We start from the raw sequence: 26198 nt of genomic DNA, 5'->3' as shown, positions 1-26198 counted from the left end.
GAGGTTAGTAAACTAGTTCTGATATTAGAATAAAAATTGTATGTTCGTCGGCAAAGGCCTTCACAGTTTTAGAAAAAGCCCTTAGTTATTGCTTAGCCTTATAGCAACATTACAGTGTAATGAAATTTTGTCCGGGAATCCTGCTGGGTGACCACCAGGTACCGGCTCACACAGGTAAGCATATGCGGTGACTTGAGACTGCTCAGACCCCACGCTGGGTGCTTTATAGGTCTCTCAGCATTCTACTTTCATAGTGACACTGACAGGTTATTAGACCCTCTGTACAGATGTTATTAATAATAATCACCACCATCTCCAATTATAGGAAGAGACAGAAGCCAATTATTTTGTAAGTATAGCTCATTTTACAGACAGAAATAAAACCAGTGTTTAGGCATCATTGGCATATGGAAAAGTACTGAATTTTAAGCCAAAAACCTGTTTTCAAGTTCCAAGTTTACCTTAACAAGCTGTTTACCTCGAAGCTGGCCATTTTACTTGAAGCCTCAGTTTCCTTATCTATAAAAATCTTCCTCCCAGAACTTTCAGATGAATTAGTTAGTCTGGTTTATTTGGGGCAACAGTTCAGCACAGGGACCCAGAAGAAGAGGCTAGGCAGGGAAAGGAAGATTGTTGATCCTCAGTAGAAACCCCTGGCTTATCTCACAACTTGGCTCAAGGCCAATCCTCCCCTTAATATCTTCTTTATCTCATACACTTCATTATGTTTCCTTACCCAGCTCCGTCAGATTTCTATAAAACTGTCAAACAAAGGCTTAAAAGAAACTTACATTCTTGATATTACGATCTCTCAAGTGTATGTGCCACTTATAGATAAACAATATGAAAATGACAGTATCTCAGGATTCGTCGGAGGGAACATCAGGTAAACAAAAGCAGAACATCTGTAAATAAAAATCAAACCCATTCATTTCGGTGGGCGAATGACGTAATTGCACTGCATATCTGGATTCCTCACCAAATAAAAAATGGACAAAGGCAGAGGAAATAACCCAAAGAGGTGTGCTGTAAGATTATCCAAACAGTAGATACTTTCCCAGCAAAGCACCCAACGTTGATGAACTTTACCAGTAATACTGAGGCTAGCTCCTCTGGTCCTGAACTTTGAGGTCTAAAGCTCTAGTCCTCTCCACACCTTCCCTGTGGCTAAATGGAGCAGGGAATTTTCTGGGATAGTTCCACGATGGCTACCCACGGCAAGCTGTTCTCCATGGGAGATCAAGATGGCAACTATAACATGAAGTTGCCTCCTTGAATCTAGACCTTGCAATTCTACGAGGCAGCTTAGAACGTAAGCATGTCAGGGGCACCTGGGTGGCTCAGTCGGTTGAGAGTGCGACTTCAACTCAGGTCACGATCTTGTGGTTTGTTGGTTCGAGCCCCGCATTGGGGTCTGTGCCCACAGCTCAGAACCTGGAGCCTGCTTCGGGTTCTGTGTCTCCCTTTCCCTCTGCCTCTCCCCTGCTCATGCTCTCTCTTTCTTTCTCTATCAAAAGTAAAATAAGCATTAAAAATCTTTTTTAAAAGAAAGTAAGCATGTCAGTAAGCAGCGGCGATCCCGCTGGGGTTAGCTTGGGCTGCCCTCATCTGAGGGCTTGACGGGGGCCGTGAGATCTGCTTCCAAACTCCCTCACAGGGAAACTGGCTCATATTCTAATAAGTTCATTATGGACTGACTCTCTTAAAAGAAATCTAGAAAGGTAAGTGATTTCCAGGCTAAGGAAGGAATTCAACAGAAAAATCGTGCTCTTGGGGCACCTGGGTGGCTCAGTCGGTTGAGCATCCCACTTCAGCTCAGGTCACGATCTCACGGTCCGTGAGTTCGAGCCCCGCGTCGGGCTCTGGGCTGATGGCTCAGAGCCTGGAGCCTGCTTCCGATTCTGTGTCTCCCTCTCTCTCTGCCCCTCCCCCGTTCATGCTCTGTCTCTCTCTGTCTCAAAAATAAATAAACGTTAAAAAAAAAAATTTTTTTTTTAAAAAGAAATCGCCTTTCCAGGGAACTAAGCACAGAAATTCCTGCAAGTGTTAATATGGCTTTATTTCAGGAGACTCTTCAGAATCCCACCGTTCTAATCACCAGGCTTTGAATCTGGAGGGAAAATACACTCTCTAACCAGCTATTTGAATGCCCATGGACTCAGCTTGCTTTCGAGGGAGACTTGGGGGCAATCTGGCCCACCGCAGTGGGAACAATAAGCAAAGTGGGGAAGGAGAACGACCAAGAGAAAGACCTCTGGGGAGCACTTTGAACTTTTTGAACACACCTCACAATGAGATGAAGCTGTAACATGCTGATTTTCCAAAGTTCCTAGAGCGAAGATGTAATGGGGGGAGGGGGAGGGCGGGGAGAGGAATCACGTGTTCTTAAACGAATCAATACACATGTTTACTAGTAACAAAATGAAACACGCTTGCTTTTGAAAGGCTAAAAAGCCTTCTTCAGATAAAAAGAGAGGGTGTTGTTTCTTTATTTGTGTCAAGCCTGATATTACCACAGAACATCATGGGGGGCACCTGGGTGGCTCAGTGGGTTGAGCGTCAGACTCTTGATTTCAGCCCAGGTCATAATCCCAGGATCATGGATTGAGCCCGAGGTGGGCTCTGAGCTGAGCATGGAGCTTGTTGGGATTCTCATTCTCTCTCTCTCTCTCTCCCCTTCTTTCGCTGCCCCTTCCCCCCTCCAAAAAAAGCACACATGCACAAACACACACAACGGCAGAATATCACTGAAAAAAATTGCCAGTAGAGTGGAGTGGAATACCAAACTGGAAAACAATGGTGTTCTTCTTCCTGTGGTGCCCATGTGGAGGATTTTGAACAAACTCATCAAGAGTTGTGAATTACATCATTCCTCCTCCACACTCACTAATAGGTGTTTAGAGATCAACTTCTTGCACACACATTCCTTTTCCTGGTTGATTTTTATGTGAAATATTTATCCTATGTATCTATTCCTTAATAACAGCCCTTTCAAGTCTTGGACTGGGTTAAGGATCTCTAAAAAGTCAGTTTCATTAATAATTTGGTTAATGTCCAAATACCCTACAGTTTGCACCAATAATTTATCGTAAATTCCGTGTACAAAAATATAAGGCAAAATAAAACCCCTTGTGACATCACCATTCAAAGATAACCACTGTTAATAATTTAGTGTATTTCTACTCAGTTTCTATTTCTTAAGTTTATTTATTTATTTTGAGAGAGAGAGAATGAGCAAGGAAGAGGTAGAGAGAGAGGGAGACAGAGAATCACAAGCAGGTTCCGCACTATCAGTGAAAAGCCAGACATCACGGGCTCAATCCTACAAACCGTGAGACCACGATCTGGGCCAAAATCCAGAGTCCAGATGGTTAATTGATGGAGCCACCCAGGTGCCCCTAGTTTCTATTTCTATCACATATTTGTATATGCTGATGCCATGTGTCTGAACCTTGTTTCATTCTGCATCAAACTTATCATTATAATATAGGTATCTTCCCATATCAATTTTTCATAAAATATTTAAAGTCCTATAATATTTCATTTTTAATTTTAAGACAGTATATATTTTTTTATTTTTCTAAGTTTATTTGTTTTGAGAGAGAGAGAGAGAGAGAGAGCAGGGGAGGGGCAGAGAGAGAAGGGAGGAGAGAATCCCAAGCAGGCTCCACACCGTCAGCACCAAGCCCCACGCAGGGCTTGAACTCATGAACCTTGAGATGGTGACCTGAGTTGAAGTCAGGGTCAGACGCTTAACTGACTGAGCCACCCAAGAGCCCCAAAAGTCAAATAATATTCCTTTTTATGAATTTAAAATATTTTATTTAACCCACTTTTTATTGAAAAGTGTATAATTTTTATCTAAAACTTTTTTTTCTAATGTTTTTTTTTTTTTTTTTTTGTTTTTTTTTTTTTGGGTTTTTTTTTTTTTTTTTTTGGTTTTTTGCTGCATCATTTCCTAAAGAAATTTTCCTGGGAGTAAAAGCACAAAGCCCAATAATGTAATCTTTCTCCAGATTTATAACCCAGTACCCTGTCATCAGCAGTGTGAGAAGGTGTCTGCTCTCACACCCAAGCACTTAGAGAGTACCCTTCACTGAATCCCTGTATTCCCGCCAAGTATTCTAATATTCTCCCTTGTTCCTTTTTCTTTTCCATTTCTTTTCTCCTTGAAATTCATCTTAAGCTCTGCTTTACTGCTTTGTGTTTCTTTGTTCACTAGAGCAGTTAAACATTTTTTTTTTTTTGGTCAGATTTATTTCTCATTTACAGTCTTCTTATGTAAAACATTTTCTCTAGTTTACTCTGGAAATAGCCTTTATGTGGCTTTGCCTTTTGGCTGGTGTCAAAACATGTTTAGAACCAGTTCCAATAAATGTATACATTCTCTTTCAAAAGAGAATTCTCTGAAATTTAGTTATTGAGATTATCAATAATCATAAGAATTGACAAAAGTCCAGAACTGATTATTTCTCTAATGTCGGTGTTGTAACAAAGGTCCACATAGTGCATTGATTCAATGATATTATAACATTTTGCAGGATAATTGGCAGCTGGAATTATAAATTCCTGTAGCACATCATGAATCTTGTGCCCCTTATCGTAAGAACTCTTACTGCTACTTATTTTGAAATAATATTTTAAAATCAGAATTAAAACTACAGTTTTTTTTTTTTTCTATATTGCATCTCAGGATAGTGTCCTAAAGATCAACTTGGCTGTGAGTTTTTGGAAAAGCCTAGCCCCAGGTCATGCTATTCCTGCGTGCCAAAATAACTTGGCTGAGAAATGCTGGATAAGGGGCACCTAAGTGGCTCACTTGGTTGAGTCTGATTTTTGATAATGGCTCAGATCATGATCCCACAGCTCCTGAGTTCAAGCCCCCCATCATGCTCTGCACTGACAGTGTGGAGCCTGCTCGGGATTCTCTCTCTCCCTCTCTCTCTGCTCCTCCCCCGCTCACCTTCGTTCTCCTTCTCTCTCTCTCTCTCTCTCTCTCTCAAAATAAATAAAAACAGAACCTTAAAAAAAAACCAGAAGTACTGGATAAGATTCACTCATGTCGGATGAAACTCTGCCTCTGGCACACATCTGGCTGCATCAGAAAATGTTCAAAGAACATGAGAGAGGAAATTATCAATTAAGAAAGACCATTTTCGCGTTTACTAAAATAGAGCTTCTTCCCCAAATAGGGCTCAGATCTTCAGAATGTAAGCCAGAACATGCCACTCCTCTCCCGGGCTCCTGCACTGGCTTTCCATTTCACTTGGAGTAGAACTGAGGCCCCACACCCGTTCCCTCCCTCAGCGTGTCTACCTCTGCGATCTCCTCCCTGCCTCCACCTCCCCTCCGTCCCGTGCGTTCGCTCTGCTCCAACCACTCTGGCCTCTGGGCTGCTCCTGGAAGAAGTGAAGCAAACACTTAGCTCAGACTGAGAACTGGTGTCACCTGTTGTCTGCCTGAACCTGCTTCCCCTGGACATTCCATGGGGCCAGTGCTTGCCTACTCTTTCTGATACTTGCTCCAGTGTCACTCTCTCGGTGAGTCCCACCTGGTTCCTTATTTAAAATTGCAACGTACCCTGTCCTCCCATTCTTCTGATTCCCCTTACCCTACTCTACTTCTTCCCCCCATGACAATTATCGTCTCACATCATATATAATTCTTTGTAGTGTTTATGGTCAGTCTTCTTGTTAGAATGGAAGTTCCAATCAGGCAGGATTTTTGTTTGGTTTGCCAGTAGGTATCTCAAAGACTTAGGACAGTGCCTGATGAACAGTAGACACTCAAACAATTTTGGTGGAATGAAAAGAAACCATGTTGAAAGGGAAATACAAATAAAGAGCGCGCTATGGATGGCATTTGACTGGGTAACTAGAGGAAGTATATGACCTGGTCTTATGTCACCCTTTTGATAATACAAATGATATCGTTTATTCATTGATTGGATGACCATTTAGCAGTCATAGACTATGCATTGGCACTGTGCTAGACATCAGGGATACGAGAGAGAAAATATAATCCGTATCTCCAATGGATGTGTAGCCTAGCAGCACATAGGAGAACATCCGACCAAGTCTCGCTGTGGGTGGTGGGGGCGGGGGGGGGGGGGGCGTCAGGAAGGGCTGAGAGGGCCAACTTGAGAGCTGAGTGGAAGAGGCCAGAGGCAGGGTGCAGGGAGAGTGTGCAGAAGGCATTCCAGATGGAGTTAGCATATCCACAGTGCCATGTGCCACGATGTGGCTCCTGTTTAACCTTAAATTCTATGCTAAGAAAGTTGGACCTTATCCTAGAGCAGTAGGGAGCCATGGAAATTGAAGTAGAGTATAACACGGCCAGATGTACATCTTAGATCATTATGTCCTCTGATTCTCCAGGTGTGTTAGGCATTTAACGAGTACTTACTATAATCAAAATGTTCTTCCTTTGTGCTTTGGGGGAAATTACAATGATAGATCTAGGGGAAAAAAAATTAACTATGTTGATAAACTACGTGTTAAGCGTTAGAATGAGGGGTATTGAAAGGGTTTTATCTTTCCAAAGTCAATCGCAATGTGTTGATGCTGGGGAAGGCACAAAACCCTTTTAAAATTTAATTATTTCTGGGGCGCCTGGGTGGCGCAGTCAGTTAAGCGTCCGACTTCAGCCAGGTCCGTGAGTTCGAGCCCCACGTCGGGCTCTGGGCTGACAGCTCAGAGCCTGGAGCCTGTTTCGGATTCTGTGTCTCCCTCTCTCTCTGCCCCTCCCCCGTTCATGCTCTGTCTCTCTCTGTCCCAAAAATAAATAAATGTTGAAAAAAAAATTTAATTATTTCTTTTTTCTAAATTATTAAATTAAATAATTTAAAGAAACCCAATTTTCTTTAGTTCTTAAAGTTACAAGCTAAAAAACATGTTCAAAAAGCTGACCGAGAAGGTCAAGGAATACGGTTACAACTTTAACCATGTCAGGAGACCCGGCTGTTGCTTCAGAAACGTGCAGCAGAAGCAAGTCAATGTGGATTCTGAAAGCACGTTTGATACGCATGACTAGAATTTATAAAGAGGCAAGGCTGCGTTCCTTCCCAACTCCTGGCCTTTTCTGCCTGGGAAGGACAGCCATCCTGTCATCGGTGTCATATCCTGCCATGGGTGTAGCTGACGCGTGGAGAAGCTCCCGCGTGTCCAAAGGCGTCATGAGAGTGCTGGTACCTGCCGCGATGAAAAAATCCTGCTCTGCCCTTACACCACCTTTCTGATGCTGCATGATATTTAGTCCCTTCTGGGATTTCCGATCAGAGTGGGGGGGGTTTGTGGTGAGATGAAAGGCATTTCCACAAGTTTTTGTTGCTCGAGGTGAAATCTTTACATTCCTGGTTGGTTCTACCTGTTCAAAGATTGCCAAATTCAAAACAGCGCGACTGATTCCGCAAGAGAGAGATTTTTATCGGGTACCTACCCCAGAACTTCCTATCTTTGAAAAAGACTCTATAAATAACTTAATTATTTGAGTACTGTTTTTGTGTCTCTGGCATGTTTCCCCAGCACCATCAAGTAAGTCATTGTCCAATTCTCAGCAGACACTTCCTGGAGGTCCTATGAATTTAACTTAATTCTAACAGTAGCTACCTGGAGACTGTTGTCAGCTCCCGCAGGCTGAGAGCTTAATCTCCAGAACCTCCCACCCCCCAACACACACACTCCAGAGATTGGTAGGTGGGGCTGCAAGTTCCAGCCTTCTAATCACATAGTCTTTCGGGTGATCAGCCCCTTTTTGAGGCAATCCAGGAGCTTCCCCCCTCGACTCAAGTCACCTCAGGTGTGCTCTAAAGAAGCGCCTTATGAATAACGCAAGACACTCCTGCCTCTCAGGAAATTCCAAGGATTTTAGAAACTCTGCCAGGATCGCGGGATAAAAATCAAATACATTTTTCATAGTAATCTCTCTTTTTTTTTTTTTTTTTTTATAGCACTGGTTAAGAACTTGGACTCTAGAGCCAGGCTACCCGGGTCCAAATCAGGTACTGCAACTAACTAGGTCTGTTACCTCAGGTCAATTACTGAACCTCCTTTGTCTTGGTTTCCTCATCAAAAATAGAGATAATAACCTCCGTGACCTTCGCCGCAGCAACTTCTCCCTCAACACGTCTCCGGAGGCAAGGGAAACAACAGAAAAAATGAACTACTGGGACCTCATCAAAATAAAAAGGTTCTGCACAGCGAAGGAAACAATCAGCAAAACTAAAAGGCAACTGACGGAAGGGGAGAAGATACTTGCAAATGACATATCAGATAAAGGGTTAGTATCCAAAATCTATAAAGAACTTATCAAACTCAACACCCTAAAAACAAATAATCCAGTGAAGAAATGGACAAAAGATATGAATAGACACTTCTCCAAAGAAGACATCCAAATGGCCAACCGACGCATGGAAGAATGCTCCACATCACTCATCATCAGGAAAATACAAATCAAAACCACAGTGAGATACCACCTCACACCTGTCAGAATGGCTAATATTAGCAACTCAGGCAACAACAGATGTTGGCAGGGATGCGGAGAAAGAGGATCTCTTTTGCACTGCTGGCGGGAATGCAAACTGGTGCAGCCACTCTGGAAAACAGTATGGAGGTTCCTCAAGAAATTAAAAATAGAACTACCCTACGACCCAACAATTGCACGACTAGGTATTTACCCAAGGGATACAGGTATGCTGTTTCGAAGGGACACATGCACCCCAAGTCTACAGCAGCACTATTGACAATAGCCAAAGTACAGAAAGAGCCCAACCGTCCATCGACGGATGAATGGATAAAGAAGATGTGGTATATATACATAATGGATTATTGCTGGGCAATCAAAAAGAATGAAATCTTGCCATTTGCAACTACCTGGATAGAACTAGAGGGTATCATGCTATGCAAAATTAGTCAGAGAAAGATAAACATCATATGACTTCACTCACATGAGGACTTTAAGATACAAAACAGACGAACAAAAGGGAAGGGAAGCAGAAATCACATAAAAACAGAGGTGGGGGGGACAAAACATAAGAGACTCTTAAATATGGAGACCAAACAGAGGGTTGCTGGAGGGGTTGTGGGAGGGGGGATGGGCTAAATGGGTAAGGGCCATTAAGGAATCTACTCCTGAAATCGTTGTTGCAATATATGATAACGAACTGGAATGTAAATTTTAAAAAATAAATAAAAAAATAGAGATAATAACAATGATGAGGTTCATTGATGGCACCTTGGTGTATTAAATATTGTAAACTGAAGAAATTCTTTTTTAATGACAGAAGTAGGAAGGTCGCTTTGACCTCTTTTTGTCCTTCTTTGAAACAAGTGGTAAAACTCCGATGTAAAAGGTGCGTCCATGTACCGAGAGAAAGGAAGATATTGTTATCACCAGAGACACGGATTTGGGACCAAGAAGTCTACACAAACATACTTTGTTAAACTCTCTCTTACCTTCCTGCTTACTTCTTCCCCCATTTACTACCCCTAGTCCAAACCCCTCTGTCTTATCAATTCTTCACAAATGTATTGTTTCTTTGTCTAAAAGGTATGAACACTCTGGTCACTTCTTTGAGTCTTGATTTTCTTGTGAAGGCTCCCATGGACAAGTAAAAACTTAATCAGATGTGTATGCTTTTCTCCTGTTAGTCTGTCTTTGTCAGTTAAATTTTCTGACCCAGCCAGGGACTCTAAGACAGTTGAGGGAAACTTCCTCCCATAAATAGCCTCCACATCATAGCATTGTAGTTAGTTAATATATATAAAGCCTTGGAACAGTTCCTGTACAGTGTGAGAGCTTTGTAAATATTAGCTATTATTATCTACCTAGTGCTTTGAATAAAAGTCTGCATTAAAAACTTCCCTGAAATAGGTGAATACCAACTCCAGTTGTCACTTTGGACAATTGACTGCATTCCACGAATTTACCTGACTTATTTGATGGCATGTATAGTGAACAATGATCACCCCCATGTCTAAATTAACCCTAACAAATGAACAGTTAGCAAAAACTTTAAGACGGTCAACATAGGGGCACTTGGGTAGTTCAGTTGGTTAAGCATCTGACTCTTGGTTTTGGCTCAAGTCATGATCTAACGGTTTTGTGAGTTTGAGCCCCTTGTTGGGCTCTCACTGACAATGCGGAGGCTGCTTGGGATTCTCTCTCTCTCTCTCTCTCTCTCTCTCTGCCCCTCCCCCACTCACACTGTCTCTGTCTCTAAATAAATAAACTTAAAAAACAACATTATCCTTGAAAAAAAAAAAAAAGATGGCCAGTGTAGTGTCCATTTTGTTATATTTTGTGATTGTTTCTACTAAAGTAGGAGACTTGTCTATTGTGGGGTTTTTTTTGCCTTTTTTCCTGCAGTTCTATTTTTTCAAGTTCGGAAGAAGCATGCCACATTGAAATAATAACACGTCTAGGCGTTGTAACGTCTTAACCCACATCAAGGTGTTAGAACTGTTAAAACGTGAACTGAGGCATGTTAAACATTTTAAGAGTTTGAGCAAAAATCGATCTGAATCAGGCAATGCCAAAGAGAAATGGCTAGGAGCCCTCCACCAACAGGTGCCAGGGGAAAGATCTGCATAGAGGAGATTCAGAAGCAAAGCAAGGAAATTACTTGAAATTACTTGATTGGTTGAGAGCTGAACCGTTTGCCTCACTTGGAAAACCCTAGTTTCCAAGTTGGCTGTTTCTGATTAGTTGTTCTTAGGTTTCGATTTCTTAACCCTGAGGGATTTACAGGCTAAGGATTTGGTTTACTTACGTATGCAGGCTACCAAGGCATTAGAGCCACCTCGGTCTAATGGCCTCCTTGTTTAATTAATTTAACACAACAAATGTAGCAGTCAACGATGATGAATTAATAGAGCGGAGCTCAGACCCAGAAACATGCCCCACAGACCGATGGCCTAAACATGCCTCCCCAAAGGGCCTTATTTAAGATACTTTAGCATCCTCCGTGCGGTCGACAAATGCAAGGAGAGTCTCCATAATATCCAAACTGAATCCTTTACCCCTCATTATTACAACTTGAAATGGCGAATTTTCCTTTATTTAGAAATTAGGGCTCCACCTGGTTGGAATTCAACAGTAGGGATTAGCTTTGAGAAACCAGGAATTTTGCTGGTCACGTCCAGAAAACCGAAGAAGTAAATCTTTTTAGTTGGGCTTCTATCCTTTTAAAGATAATACACATATGCTCATGATCGGAAGCATGATTCTTCCACTTTACTGTTGAAAATAGAAAAATTTAAATTGATGGCATTTCTACCCAATTCATGCATCAAAGTTTTATTGAGGACCTATTATGTCTCAGGCAATGTTCTAGGTACCGAAAAACAGCGGTGGAAAAAAGAGTGACGAGAGTCCCTGCCCTCATAGAGCATACATTGTGGAGTGTATACATTGTGGAGGGTGACGAAGCGAAAACTAGTAAGTAAAACCCACAATGGGACGAGAGAACTCTTTAAATAGAGTGGGCAGGGAAGGCCTTACCAGGAAGGCAATGTTTAGCAAAGACCTCAAGGGGATAGGGACTTGCTAGAGGAAGGACATTCCAGGCAAAGGACCCAAGAAACACAGAAGCTCCAATGTAGGGCATGGCTGTGTCTGGGGGACAGCAACAGGACCAGTGTGGCTGGGGCAAAGCGCACAAGATAGGGTGGAAGAGGACATATGTGTATAGACCTAAAGATGAAGGGAGAGAGCATGGGAATCACACAGGAGATTTGGCGACTCTAAGGAATTTGGCTTTTACTCTGGCTAACGGAAGACTTGGGGCTAAGTGACATGATCTCACTTACCTTTTAAAGAGATCAGTACAGCTATTGTGTTCAGAAGAGACTAGAGGGGGCAACCACGGCCAAGTAAGAGACTATTTCGGTAATTCAGTTGAGAGATGACGCCCTTTGATAATGCCGGTATCCGTGGCCGTAGGGAGAAGCGGGTGGATTCTGGACATTTGTGGATGTAGAAGCCACAGGATTTGCAGATGGATGGCACAGGCTGTGGGAGAGCCAGAGAGAAACAGAAAAATGACACTAAGGGTTTTGGCCTGCGCAACTGGGAGGCTGGAGTTGCCAGTTGCTGAGATAGGGAGCACATTGGGCTACACAGGTTCTGGGAGGTGGAATCAGACCTGCGGTGCCTGATTTGCGTGCCAAGTTCGAGATACCTATGGATTAGCTATCTAAGCAGCGGTGTGGAGTAAGCAGTTTGCTTCACGATTCTTCTGGGTCCTGAACATACGCCCTACAGCTAAGTGCTTCTGCGGTACTGACCCATATTTGAATTGCCCCTTGACATAGAACATGTTTATGAACTTCTGTTAGAAGCTTAGAACCTCAACCCTGCTTTCAGAGAACGTAACCTCCTTTCACAGGAAGACTGTAACTTGCGCGCTTACACCGGGTGGAGGGAATCCCAAAATAGAGCTGTCTTCAAGCAGCTGCAACAGGTCACCAAAGGGCACCCGGGGGGGCAGGCCTAACTACAGTTAGGTCTCAAGTAGGCGGCAGTTTTTAGCGTCTCCGCGCTCTTTAGTAACACGGGTGAGTTAGCCGGATTCTCACGCACGCGGGAAAACCATGCGTCGTCCCGTGCCGGCTAAGTGTTTTTGCACGAAACGAGTTTGAGAGGCCTCAGCACCAACACCTGAGTCGCAGTTGACCTCTGGCGGGCATGGCGGTGGCCCCAAGAAAGGGAAGGCAGGAGACGAAAAGGAAGAGGGAAGTGTAGGGATAAGTCTGGAACAACAGGGAAGGGCGGCGGGGAAATTTCAGGAAATACAAAACTCGAGGTAGGGGGTGACAAACCAGAATGCCTGTTGCAGAAAGGCAGGTCATGTCAATGGGTAAAGCCAGCTTGAAGCAATAAACAGGAAGTGGCAGGGCGGGACTGCGGTGACTGGCAGGGACAGGTTTCCTCTGAAAGAGAATGTTGTGGGGTGGGGTGGGGTGGTGCGGGGGTCCTTCGGTGCCATGCAGGACCGGGAGCACCGTGCAGCCAGACTTTGCCTTATTTCCAGAAAAGCCAGAAATCGAGATCTTTTTCTGGAAGCTCCTGATTTTTAAATGTTGGTATTGAATTCACATTTTCGAAAGGCACGGCGTGAACCCACCAAAATATATCCACAAGCTGCCTTCGGTCTTTAGGCCACATGGCAACTTCTAACATGGCCATTTGCATACAAATTGTTTTAATTATGACTAAATTAAGCCAGTAAATTCCAACGTAGTTATAGCAGGTATTTCTTCTACACAGGAGAAACCATTTTTAATATAATATGACCTGAAGCTTCTGTTTCCATATGAAGTCCTAATAGTCAAATACGGAAGAGTGAAAACAACGTAATAATATGTACAACAAACACTTGCCTTTTCAGATTTGTTCAAAAGGCAAGTTACTGATTTTTGGCACTCTTTGTGCACAAATCTTCTCAAATGAAAGTTGTCTACTTATGATCAAGTTGTCTAAGTATGATGTTGAATAAGGCAGAGTCATGTTCCGCTACTTCCAAAATAGGTTGACATTTTACAAGATTCTCCTGGAATTTCTTTTTCAGGGTGTTCGGCTTCAGAAATTATACAGGCTGACGGGAAAGAACTAGTTCTGGCTGGAATGAACAAGTGGAAGGAGAGATTTCCATTATGATTAAGGCTAGTCTTCACAGTTTTTCATAGTAACTCATTTTTCTCCATCATTCCATATAGACATTTTCACTGAAAAGCAAGAATACTGGATGATTGAATAGATTTGGGGGATGCTTGAACTCAAGTCGTTCGGATCCTGTGATAACCTCTAAGCCTAGGAGAGTCTAAGCAGGCTGCTGGCCCCTTGTTCAGGGGCTATGATTTGAGCAGGGGTCTGGGAAGAGTTCCGTCTTCCCGGGAACTTTCCTAAGAGACTCTTGCCTTATAGTGGCTTCATTTCTACTCCTACAAATAGATTTGGTGGCAGGGGGTGAGGGGGTGGGCAGAGAAGGAAAGTTTCCATTTATTTCTTTTTCTTTTTTTCTTTTCTCTCTCTTTTTAACATTTCTTTATTACTGAGAGACAGAGAGACACAGAGCATGAGCAGGGAAGGGGCAGAGAGAGGGGGGAGACACAGAATCCGAAGCAGGCTCCGGGCTCCGAGCTGTCAGCGCAGAGCCCGACGCGGGGCTTGAACTCACAAACCACAAGATCGTGACCTGAGCTGAAGTCAGATGTTTAACCGACTGAGCCACCCAGGCTCCCCTCATTTTTTTTTTTTTTCTAAAATAATCAAGAGAGTGGATATCCCCAGAGTGGGGTAATATCTTAAAACACTTACCAGCTAACACCTTAGGTAGGAGAATGTCTTCTTCCCTCCTACTCCCCTAACAGAGGCAGCGAGCTAGGAAAGCAAGACCATAAGTAATGGCAGAGCTCCAGAAGTCTGGAAGGAGGAGGACGTGGAGGCATGAGGGTATCAGTAAGTTCTGCCTGGTGCTAGCTCCTGTTCCTAGGAGAGCAAGAGTGCAGCTGGAGTCTTCAAATCACTTTTCACCAGCAACAAATCAAAATGTCCTCAGGTTTTTGTTAGGGGATTAAGATAAAATCATCTATTGCTTGAGATGAAAGGGAAAAGCGACTTAGACTTCAGACAGAGGCATGACCATTTCAGTTAATTTCACCTACGCCCCCGTTTTCTACATAATCCCCAATCCTTTCAGGAAAACTTTTCGTGACCAGGGACAAGATGCGTGGAAAGCCCTGGAAACAAGAAAGAGACTGGAAGAGCTGGGCTCAAGGGGAAGCTGACAGACCAACGTATCTTGGTCACTCACCCGTAAACCCAGATCCTACTTTGCGAACTGCGGAGCGATTTGCTGACATAGGTTAGGAGGGGTAAGCCCGAGGTCGGAAGCTGCTGTTGAAAAATGGGTGCTCTTCGCACAAATAAGGAAGTTCTTAGTCTTGCTCTGGGTCCTGGTGCAAGTGTCAGCTAGCCACGTGTCTGCTCAGTGACTTCTTTGGCACTTTGTAAGACCTTGTCACGTGTCAGGATAGTAGTGTTCCCCCCGACTTACTCTTTGCGAACAGTCCCTTTTTTTAAAAAAAAATTTTTTTTTACAACGTTTATTTATTTTTGGGGGGACAGAGAGAGACAGAGCATGAACGGGGGAGGGGCAGAGAGAGAGGGAGACACAGAATCGGAAACAGGCTCCAGGCTCCGAGCCATCAGCCCGGAGCCCGACGCGGGGCTCGAACTCACGGACCGTGAGATCGTGACCTGGTTGAAGTCGGACACTTATCCGACTGCGCCACCCAGGCGCCCCTGCGAACAGTCCCTTTAAGCACCCTTTGCTAACAGTTCGTTCCATATGAGACTCCTTTTACTGAAAAAAAAAAAGGGGGGGGGTGGGAAGAGGTGTCCTCCTTTCCTTTGCCTTCTCGAAGTAAAGAATATTATCTCCTTCTAGAGGGTCATTGAATGCTTTTATTCTGGCCACATTTCATTCAGTCAGTTAATGAGATCTGACTATGCTCACCACATACAACCCCTTGTTGCCCTCATCAAAAAAGTATGTTGATTTTTCATTTCTCAAGGACGAAAAACTCACCAAATACCGAGTCACAGACACTTCGGTTTTTTTCAAAGATCTGAAATAGACAGGAATTTCTTGCTGTTGGATAACCTTTCTCTACCAACTTAGACAACTAGTCAACATTCCCACTTACAAATATGTTGGTACTTGACTGAATCACATCAAGAACGTGGAATCCTGTCCTGGTTCACATACTTCAGAGATCATTTCTTTGCATACATTCCCTGGATCTTGCTTCCTCCTCCCCTCCCCGCCCCAGATGCTGTCTTAATAGCGCAGTAGTTAGAGGAAGCAATTCTGTTCAACACAGATAGGCACATACAGAAAGGCAACATACGGGCTGAGCTGGAAAACAGCACCATGGAAACAGTACAGCAAATGAGGAAGAGACCTTAGATTTTGCTTGGGTTGAGCATGCTGATGTCAGGACTTCTGTGGAGATCTCCCTTCCTTTTCACTCCCCAGCCATTGACGAGAATGCAGAAGTACCACTGTAGAAGGAGAAGACGGGGGCGCCTGGATGGTTCAGTCGATTAAGTGTCCGACTCTTGATCTCGGCTCAGGTCGCGATCTCACAGTCTGTGGGATCGAGCCCCACATCGGGCTCCGTGCTGACAGGGCAGAGCCTGCTTGAGATTCTCTCTCTCCCCCCCTCTCTGCCCATACCCCACTTGTGCTCTCACTCTCTCTCAAAAATAGATAAATAAACATTAAAAAAAGAAGAAGAAGTAGAAGAAGCAGACGATGCCACTGTCGGGTCAGATGGAATTGTGTGGGCATTCTTCATGCCCCAGAGCAGTCTGCAGATCGTTCTGGGTGGGTAAGAGTGAGCTTCGGCACCAGACTTCCCTGAATTCCCATCTGATTACGGCCCATCACTAACAAGTCACCGAACCGTTTGCAGTCTCCGTCTTCTCTAAAATCAGAAAATAACATACCTGCCTCATTTGAGTGAGGTTTCAAGGACCCGGCGCAGGCAAAACAGCACAGAGCTTGACACGTAGCTCAAGGACAAAACTGTCACAAAATTGTTTTCTCTGAAGTCCGCGTTGTAGGAAATGTTTGTCAGGTTCCTCACTCGCCGTGGGTTAGGAAGGAGGAAAGGAGAACAGAACACAAGTATGGTGTGAGAGAGGGAGAGCACACACGGGGCTCTCAGTGGAAAGAGGCGGTGAGCTCACTTAGAAAGGTAAGCCATAACCATGTGTCTCCTGAGAACATCACCTGAGTGAGCATTCTGGTCCTACTCCTGTTTTGTTTTCTCCCCTGCACCCCACGTGCAACCCCGCCTCAAACATTTCCTCCTGGTCCTTATAAAAATGTCTTCTTTTAAATATTTACAAGTGTTTATTTATTTTTGAAAGAGAGAGAGAGAGAGAGAGAGAGAGAGAGTGAGCACAAGAGGGGGAGGGGCAGAGAGACAGGGAGACAGAGAATCCCAAGCAGGCTCCTTGCTGTCAGCACAGAGGCCAGCGCGGGGCTCGAACTCACGAGCCATGAGATCATGACCCAAGCCGAAATCGAGAGTTGGACGCTCAACCGACTGAGCCACCCGGGCTCCCTCCTCACAAAAATTTCTGTAGAGTTCTTCCCACCTCTCTGCCTCTTGCTGTCTCCCCACCCCCAGTTCCTTTCTCCTCTTTCTTACCGGTACCTCCACTATGACTGATCACTCTTCTGCTGTCCTGTGTTCAAGTGTTGCTGTCTGTAGCCTTTCAGCTGCTTTATTTCTGTTGTCCCTTCCCAGTCATGAGAAAACTATTTGTTCCTTTCCCAAAAAGCGATCCTCTTTTTACCAACAACTCCTTCTTAATCTCTTCTTTATGTATTTACATGTAAGTCATTCATTACTTCCTGGGCCATTTTTATTTTTTGTGCCCTTTGGAAATGCCGATCGGGGGCCATTCACCTGCACCTGTGCTAAATGCACACCTTCGCCTACAGGCCTTTAGATTTTTTGTTTTTTGTTTTTTGTTTTTTTTTTTTTTTTTTTGTATTTCAAACCTTCCCTAGAGAACACTGCTGTGTAAACAGTGGACTTGTCCAGCACCATCTGATGGGAAGTAACCAACAAGTACAATGCATTGTCTATAATGAAACTTCAAGTAGCTTTTCTTCAGTCAAAGCTATTTTTGACTACAAAAGTGTTCAAACTATCCAGGACTATTTAACAGTTACTCAGATTCATCCATCACCAAAAGTAATTTCTCTTACTTGTGCAGAGCTAATTGAAAACAAACAAAGAAACAAACAAAACTAAGTTTGGGGCTTAGATTATCCAGGGAGTATTTATACTATCTTCGTGAGCAAGCACACTGTCAACCCCTTTAACCTGAATAAGAGTGTGGCTATTTGTAAAAGCATAATGTAACGAGCCATTGCCCCAGAGATCCGGGGTGGTCTAGATGGAGTGGCCAGCTTGGTAGAGAGGACTCCCTTCTACTGCCAAAGACTCCTTGTCTTTTCCATTTGCTCGAGGCAAAGGGGCCGATTTGCTACAATGGTTAAACAGGAAATCATTCACTTGTGTTTGGACTTCTTGTGAATCCAGTAAAGTTAATTCTTTAAGCTGGGTGTTAGTAAAGACCAGACTCAAATCATTCCTGGAAATGTCAAAACAGGAATTTGCCCCCGAAGTCCTGAGAGATCAAAACTTGTCCGTTTTGTGGTACCTGCTTTTTTTTTTTAAATTTTTTTTAAGGTTTTATTTATTTTTGAGACAGAGAGAGACAGAGCATGAACGGGGGAGGGGCAGAGACAGAGGGAGGCACAGAATCGGAAGCAGGCTCCAGGCTCTGAGCCATCAGCCCAGAGCCCGACGCGGGGCTCGAACTCACGGACCGCGAGATCATGACCCGAGCCGAAGTTGGACGCTCAGCCGACTGAGCCACCCAGGCGCCCCTGTGGTACCTGCTTTTAGGGAATCCCCATCCCTTCATCTCTGAAATTAAGGGAATTTTATAATAATTTGGTTTGGAAAAGAGAAAAAATTGTTAGCAGTCAACAAACCTGGGCTCTGACCCTAATGCCTCCTCTGGCTCCACCTGTGGCTCCGGGGGTGCTACTCTGGGCTTCCCGTCTCACTGTTCCCATCTGTGAAGCACTTTGCCATGAGTGATGGGTTACTGAGAATGACCACAGCTGAAGGACCATATAAACCTCAAAGCCTTCTCTGAAAAGTTTATTTTGTGACATGAAATGTTATTGATGGCGATAATGAGATTGAGGCAATCGTGGTGGTGAGCTGGTAAAATCTCCACTTAGCACTGAAAGCGGTCACCGCACAGATTCTACAGCCAGAGTATCTGCCTTGTCACGTCTTAGCTGTGTGACCTTGGGCAAGTCATTTAACCTCTCGGTGCTTCAGTCTCCTCACCTTTAAAATGGAACTAATAATAGCATCTGCCAGGCAGATGGTTGTGGAAATTATATTAGTTCACACGGGTAAAGTTCTTGGAATACTACCTGGACGTGTGAACGTCTTCTACAACTATTAGCTATTATTTCGAGGCTACTTAGGTAGCTAAGGTGTTGCTAATGGCACCATTATTCTTGGGGAAGTTCCCTTAGCCTTAGACCCAGTGCTGCATTCTTTCCAGCTAACTGAGGTCTTAGAAGCCCTCAGAACTGGAGTCAGTTTAGCATCTTTGGGTTTCTCTGATGAGCAAGAATATACTGAACCAAACTCTTCTGAACTTGCCCTATAACAAACCTACATCTGAGGGGGCCAAAAGTTGTGTCCCCAGACTTGGTCTGCGGAGGCCTGGAGCTAGAAGGTCCAAAGACGCAGGAACGGCTCATGCTTGCACGGTGTAGGAGGCCTTCACGCTGAGGGCTACCTAGCAAACTGGAGCATGGCTGATTCCAGATCCTCTCCTCTCCGTCACCTCTTTATAATACCTCTTTAAAAGCAAGATAATGAAAGGAAGAGGAGAGCGTCTTCAGATTTTTGCATTTTCTTTTAGTGGCAGGTACCCCTTAGTCTGAATGTGTTAAACAGTCTGTACCCAACGTCGGTCAGAAGCCAGTGTATCAGTCCTCACAATAGATGGGACTCCGGCCAACGAAACTGGGCTCTGGAACACACTATTTGCTCCTCATTTATGATAACTCATTCTCCCTGAGTGATCAACAAATCCTGTCTCCAGATTACTGGGCAGGGAGACGTGATGGGGGAATCTTTCTGGATTCCAGGTTTCCCTGACTTGTTACTTCCTAATTATGTCTCACTTTAGCTGATCATTTTTTTTTTTTAACGTTTATTTATTTTTGAGACAGAGAGAGACAGAGCATGAATGGGGGAGGGGCAGAGAGAGAGAGGGAGACACAGAATCGGAAGCAGGCTCCAGGCTCTGAGCCATCAGCCCAGGGCCTGACGCGGGGCTCGAACTCACGGACCGCGAGATGGTGACCTGGGCCGAAGTCGGACGCCCAACCGACTGAGCCACCCAGGCGCCCCTAGCTGATCATTTTAATAGGCTTCATTGTGAAATTCCTTGATAAGCAGCTTTAAGAATTCTGTATGCTTCTGAGACCCAAAGGTAGCAAGGAAAGTATGTGGTGCTTCCATTATTTCTGGCTTCCCCTTACTTTCAAGGCCCCTCTCCTGGGCTCTGGAGAGAGCATCCGAATAACCAGTATCTGCCCCAGGCTCCTTGTGCCACCCCCCTCAGCTATTTCCAGAAACCACCTCCCGACTGGTCTTTTCTGTTTCTACTCCCTCCCCCCACTCATGTCTCTCTAACACGCTGCAGCCAGATTGATCTACATTCCTTGCTAAGCACTTTCTCCAGGTCAACTCACTGCTCAGAAATCGCCAGTGGCCTTTGTTTCCATCCACGCCATGTGGAAACTCCTTTCTCTGGCTTTCATGGCCATCAGTGACCTGGATGTGCCCCCCACCCTACGACCCTGCTGTTCCTTAGGCCTCCTCAGCAACCCTCTCTGCTCCAGAGGCTGCCGCTGCGCATGGTTCCATTGGGCCTGGGGAGCTTTTTCTTCTGCTTAAGACAAGTCTGCTCATTTTCTGAGGCCCAGATCAAATTCTGCCTTCACTCGGAGTTCCCCTCTGATTCCTCTAAGCCCTGATTCTCCTAGCCCTCTGGGGTTCTATGGCATTTAGATTCCATAACCTACACTCTATAGGATATACAATATACGTAAGTCCGTGTAAGTCTGTATACGTCAGGATCTGGCAGAAAAAAAAACATGGCACAAAGAGTTTAATTAAAGGACTACCTACGTGAGGATGGATGGGACAAAGGGAAATAAGCGAGGGAAAAATCAAGCCCATAGAACTAGCAACAGCAGGAAACCTTTACCGCCAGTAGGTTTGAAGGGGCAAGGGGTGTGAACAGGGTCCAGAACTCTAAGGGAGTAGCTACAGCTGTAGGAAAGGGCTGCCGGACATGAGCGGAGGTCTTTGGTCATGGGCCATAGCCAATCTGTGGTGAGCTGGTGTGGGGAGAACCAGGGAGATAGTCTGACCTCACTGTCCTCAAGACATACCTAAGACACACCTTGGGTGTCTTGCCAAGACCTTCCAATGGTTAAACCGAACTAGACGCTAATGGGCGGGGAAGACCACCAATGCCTTCCGTAAAGCTTCCTGTGGCACCAAGCAGGGTGGAAGAATGGATCCAAAGAAGAAACAGGAAAATATAAAATAGCTGCTCTTTTACTGTGTTGCTGAATGTTTCCTGGAACGTGAGTCTTCTCCCAGGCTAGACTGAAAGTTCCTTGAAAAGAAGGCGTATTTGTGTTTTGCCTTCCACAGTGCCTAGTACGGTATGAATTAGAAGAGCAGTAGAAATTCACATCCATTGAAGCAGGCTCTAAGCTCAGGGCAGAGTCCCGCACAGGGCTCAATCCCACGAACTGCAAGATCATGACCTGAGCCAAAATCAAGAGTCGGGTGCTCAACCGACGGAGCCACCCAGGCGCCCCGAGTCCTGACAGTTTGAACGGTGGATGGTTTTCCTTATCCATGGCTAAAATAAATTCATTTCCATTCAGTGAAGCAAACCAGCGGCAATACCCAGTGTAACCCTCACGATGCTCATGAAACGGTCTTCTCCTTCCCACTTGCCCCTTCCTAGCTACTAGACGACACTACTTGTGGTTCCAGTGACACCCAAGATCCCACGACCTGGAATGTTACTGACCCTCCTGCTCTTGTCTGGGTTGCAGAATCACGCCGCTCCTTCTCTTCTCACAAAGCCCCTAGTAGAGTTGCTCTCAGAGTTTCTGTTGCCACTTTTTGCTGGAGCGGAGCCCAGCGTGATTCCAGGGCACCTGCTCCTGGCTGGTTGCTCCCAGCACAGCCTTCTCAGCCTGTCTCCAGAGGGCTGACAAACACTGGCCTGCTCTGTGAGTTGTGCCAATACCGTGGCCAGCTGGTGGGGACTCTATCTGGTCGTAGCGCTCCTATCCTCTTGAAGCTCCTGGACACACTGGCCACCACTCTGTTTGCATTTGTCCTGTTGGTGCCGAAGACGGAGTTACTCCCCACTTCCAGGATGTAGCTTTCTCTTTCCTTTGCTTACTGGTTTTCACGTTAACTCGGTCCTTAGGGTATAGTTGGGAAAAGCAGATGAACTATCCTCAAGAAATGCTGAACAATATCCTCAGCCTTTCTAGATACCTAGCTTGCTTTCGGGGCTCTCTCCCCAACTTAGGGTTAAGGAAATTGGCTCTGTAAGGACACTAAACAAAACATGACCAGCCTGCCCAGACACTTTGGATCACCAACTTTCCATTGGTGTGGAAATCTCTTCTTGTTTCCACACTGGCCATGGCCACAGAGTTGAGTGGAAATACCCAGTGACCATTAGCTTATGACATCCATGCCTCCTACATCTGAGGACGTTACATCATGGACTTTGGGTGATAAAGGTCATGCTTTTCTCTAAGTGGTCCTGGACCTTGGCGACGGACATATGGAAGGTAACCATCAGCAAAAAGCATTCTACTGAGGGGAGTTAGGCCTGACTAACCCGCAAGCCTATCTTCTCCAAAATGAGTCAGTTCCTTGGTGATTTACCTGATTGCTTTAAAAGACCTTGTACCTTGTTTTCACATTTCCACAGCTGGTAAAACTTCAGATAATTCTTAACCTGCCTCTACCATCCATAACCCTGACCTCACGAAGGTGACAGTACCAACCCTTTCCCTGCCACTCCAGACTTCCTCTATTTTGAATTGCTGACCCTTCTCCCAGAATATGCTATGCTTTCTTACACCTTGGTACCTATGCACACCCTATTCCTTCTGCCTAGAATGTCCTAGCCCGGTTTGACTGGCAAACTCCCAAGCATCTTTAAAGCCTGGATGACGGGGCGCCTAGCTGACTCAGTCTGTTAGGCCTCCGACTCTTGGTTTTGGCTCGGGTCATGATCTCATGGTTCATGAGTTCGAGCCCCTCATTGGGCTCTGTGCCGACAGCGAGAAGCTTGCCTGGGATTCTCGCTCTCCCTCTCTCTCTGTCCCTTCCCATCTCATGCCTTTTTTTTTTCTCTCTCTCTTTCTCTCTCTCAAAATAAATAAACAGCAAAAGAATTTTAAACCTTCACTGAAGCACAGACTCTTTGATTCCAGTCACCACTTAGGTACAGTTCATCATTCCCTCCATGTGCCGCCATTGTACCTCCTACCCACCTCGATTTCTGCCCCATCACGTCATTAAATGTCTTGTCGCCTCTCCTGGGCTGGGAGCTTCTTAATAACAATGACCAGACTCAGAGACTATTTATTTAACTTTGTGACCCCAGAACTAATAGTGTCAAAAATATGTTAGGTGCTTACTGTTTCTTGCTTAATTAGATAAAAGAATGAGATCCTAATAGATTGCCAGACCGAAGCCCAGCGCACCACATCTGATGATTCATCATATCCTGTAGGCCTTACACATACTAAATTCTTTGTAAATGTTTCTGGGACAAAGGGATTCAATGAGGGAATGTGTTTCAGAACCAGCAATTTTCTTGTTCATTTCCAGTTTCTCTGTGATCGATCCATCACTATTTTTCCCACTGAAAACAACTTCCTTCCACAAGGCTCCATTCTGAGTTCCCCAAAGTTTCCTTCTTTCTAATCCAGCCCCATCCTGCCTACCTACTTGTTATTTGAATCTGGATTTGACAAACATACAAAACAGATGGAATTTTTCCAACAGACAAGAATCAAAGAGCAGACACACTTAACGAAGGGACTTGAGCCCCCGGAGGAGATTACTATTAACATCAACACAACTCTGGTCAGGTTGTGAGTTGTGAAGATGAAACATGAGGATATTTGTGAAAGAATTTTATAAAGAGGTAAATATTCAGGATAATTAATAAGCTTGAGGGTAATAACTCCTAGCATTAACCCAGTTCATTCTTCTTGAAAGCTCAAGGAGTTGGTCAAATACGTTTGCACATGTATTTGACGTTAATTCAGGCTGAACTCATCAATATTTAACATAATGAGAGAAATCCAAGAAACTGCAAATACTCATTTTGAGCTAAGTAAGAATATAAGTTTGAAAGGTGTACCATTTATAATTAAAACAGCCAATGATTAGACTAATTGCAAATTTTCCCTAAGACAAGAAACAACAAAAATATAAAATTGAAATTATACCTGATCTGTCATAAAACAATTTACTAGGAAAAGTTCCCCAAACATGTATCTTTTTCTTTCTTTGATTAAAGTTAATGATTCTTTGTGTCCTTCTATTAAAAAAAAAAAACCCTCCCTTTCCTCATGTTTAATGTGTAGATTAATATTACTAACTTGGATTTTACAAACCATGACTTCGAGTAGTTAGCATTTTCCTTCTTCATGAAAAAGCAGTGCCTATTTCCTATTCAAGTATTGCAAGAATGATTTAAGTGAAAGGGTGTCAGGTTATATTAAAATTTATTTTTTGCTTCAAATTTTTTATTTGAATATGAGTTATATGGAGTACTCATTTACAGAAAAAAAGGAATACAGTATGAAAATAATCGTTTTGAAATGGAAAGAAGGAAGGAGGTGTGAGTTTCTTAAAAATCCACGGTGGTAATAGAAAGCATAGGGAAATTAGACCAGGAGCCTGGGAACGGGTTCTGGCTTCCTCTCTGCTACTAAGTAGCCCCTTTTCTTTCAGTTAATTCTTTTTTTAACTTTTTTTAAATGTTTATTTCTTTTTGAGAGAGAGAGAGAGAGACAGAGTGTGGGCAGAAGAGGAGCAAGAGAGAGGGAGACACAGAATCCAAAGTGGGCTCCAGGCTCGGAGCAGGCAGCCCGGAGCCCGTCTGGGGGCTTGAACCCTAGAGCCAGCCAGCGGTGAGATCATGACCCCAGCGAAGTCGGAGGCCCAACCGACTGAGCCACCGAGGCGCCCCTCTTTTAGTTAATTCTGAACACTACATGTTTCCCCAAGTGAATCTGAATGGGAAGGTAGGCAAAAGGGAACAGTTCTTGCTGGGGTCAGATTAAGCATATTATTAAATTGATTATTTCACTGTGATTCTACTTGATTAGGCAAAGGCACCAAGATTTTTTTTTTTTTTTTTTTTTAGGGGAAATACCATTAGGCAAAATTCCACTCTGCCACCTGTTCCCTCTGCCAATGCTCCCTATCTTTAATGCCCTGGAGACTCTTACAGGGTCACATTGTATCTTTGAAACACTCCGTGTTTTTGGCATTTGTATAAAGTGAGTGTGATCTCTCTGGGAGGTTGCTATGACAATTTGCAAACAGTAGGGGCGATGGGACTCCGCAGGAGGTGGCCTCTTTCGGATTTGAGTCTGCGCTAGTTCAGGCCTGCAAACTGGGTCCAGCCAGAGGCCCTGCAGGATACTGGAGGCAGAGCATAATGGACCCAGGTCTCCCCGAACTTCAGGGACTGGGTACTACTCCGTAAGGAAATGCCCTCCCCCCGCCCCCATAGCTTTCTGGCCTGTCGTCCGAGATTGCCTGGCTCTTTCCTCCTTTCTAACTGTTGAGGTGACAAAACCTGTGACCTCTGTACAAAGGATGTTCCACACACTACAGGACGCAGGTGTGTGACGGGCAAGCAGTTTTTCAGTCTGCAAGGGAATGAGAGGCTGTAGATGGCAAGTGAAAAGGGCAGGGAAATTCTCCACGTGTCTTGGAAGGGAAGCGGAGAGAGACTCGGCCCCGGGAATGAGAAGAATTAAAGGTGTCCCTCCGGACGGCGGAGAGCAGAAAGGAAGGTGTGTCTCTCCCAGTGGCCGCGCCGGGAAAAGGCTCGGAGTTGTAAGGAAATGGGAGGTGTCTCTGATGTTTATTTTTGCCTAGCAACCCACAGACAACTGCTTCCCCAGCAGCCATCCACGAGCACCTCTCTGCCTCCCCTGTCCTAGAGGCTGGCAAGCGGTCACTTGGTGTCAGTAAATCGGGGAGGGTGTGTGTCGTGGAGGTGGGAGGGCAGCCCCCTCCCTCGCCCACGCTCGGGGGGTTCACCAAGCTAAGCTGCGGCCCTCCTTCGGGCTTGACTTACCGAGGTGACCCTCGCACAACTAAGTTTTTTTACATGATAAAATGGGGAGACGGGGTGGTTAAGCCACTGGGACCAGGAAGGGGGGGACAGTATTGTCTGTGAGCAGCCATTGGGTTCAGGAAGCTGCAAATGCA

At 44.7% G+C, this 26198-nt stretch overlaps 1 long non-coding RNA gene across 1 annotated transcript; it reads right to left on the bottom strand.

Moving 5' to 3' along the window:
• Positions 1 to 493: 493 nt before the first annotated feature.
• On the bottom strand, positions 494 to 14907 carry LOC121040784 (uncharacterized). The gene is made up of 4 exons (XR_005795438.1): positions 14813 to 14907; positions 11808 to 12009; positions 792 to 905; positions 494 to 611 (listed from the first exon to the last, which is right to left on the bottom strand). It is a non-coding gene; the product is annotated as an uncharacterized LOC121040784 (long non-coding RNA).
• Positions 14908 to 26198: the final 11291 nt, after the last annotated feature.

The sequence above is a fragment of the Herpailurus yagouaroundi genome, unplaced genomic scaffold (genome assembly GCF_014898765.1).
Source record: "Herpailurus yagouaroundi ecotype Mexico unplaced genomic scaffold, PumYag 182, whole genome shotgun sequence".
Lineage (NCBI taxonomy): Eukaryota > Metazoa > Chordata > Mammalia > Carnivora > Felidae > Herpailurus > Herpailurus yagouaroundi.
The sequence above is the reverse complement of the archived record's forward strand: the minus strand, read 5'-3'. Positions and strand labels throughout refer to the sequence as shown.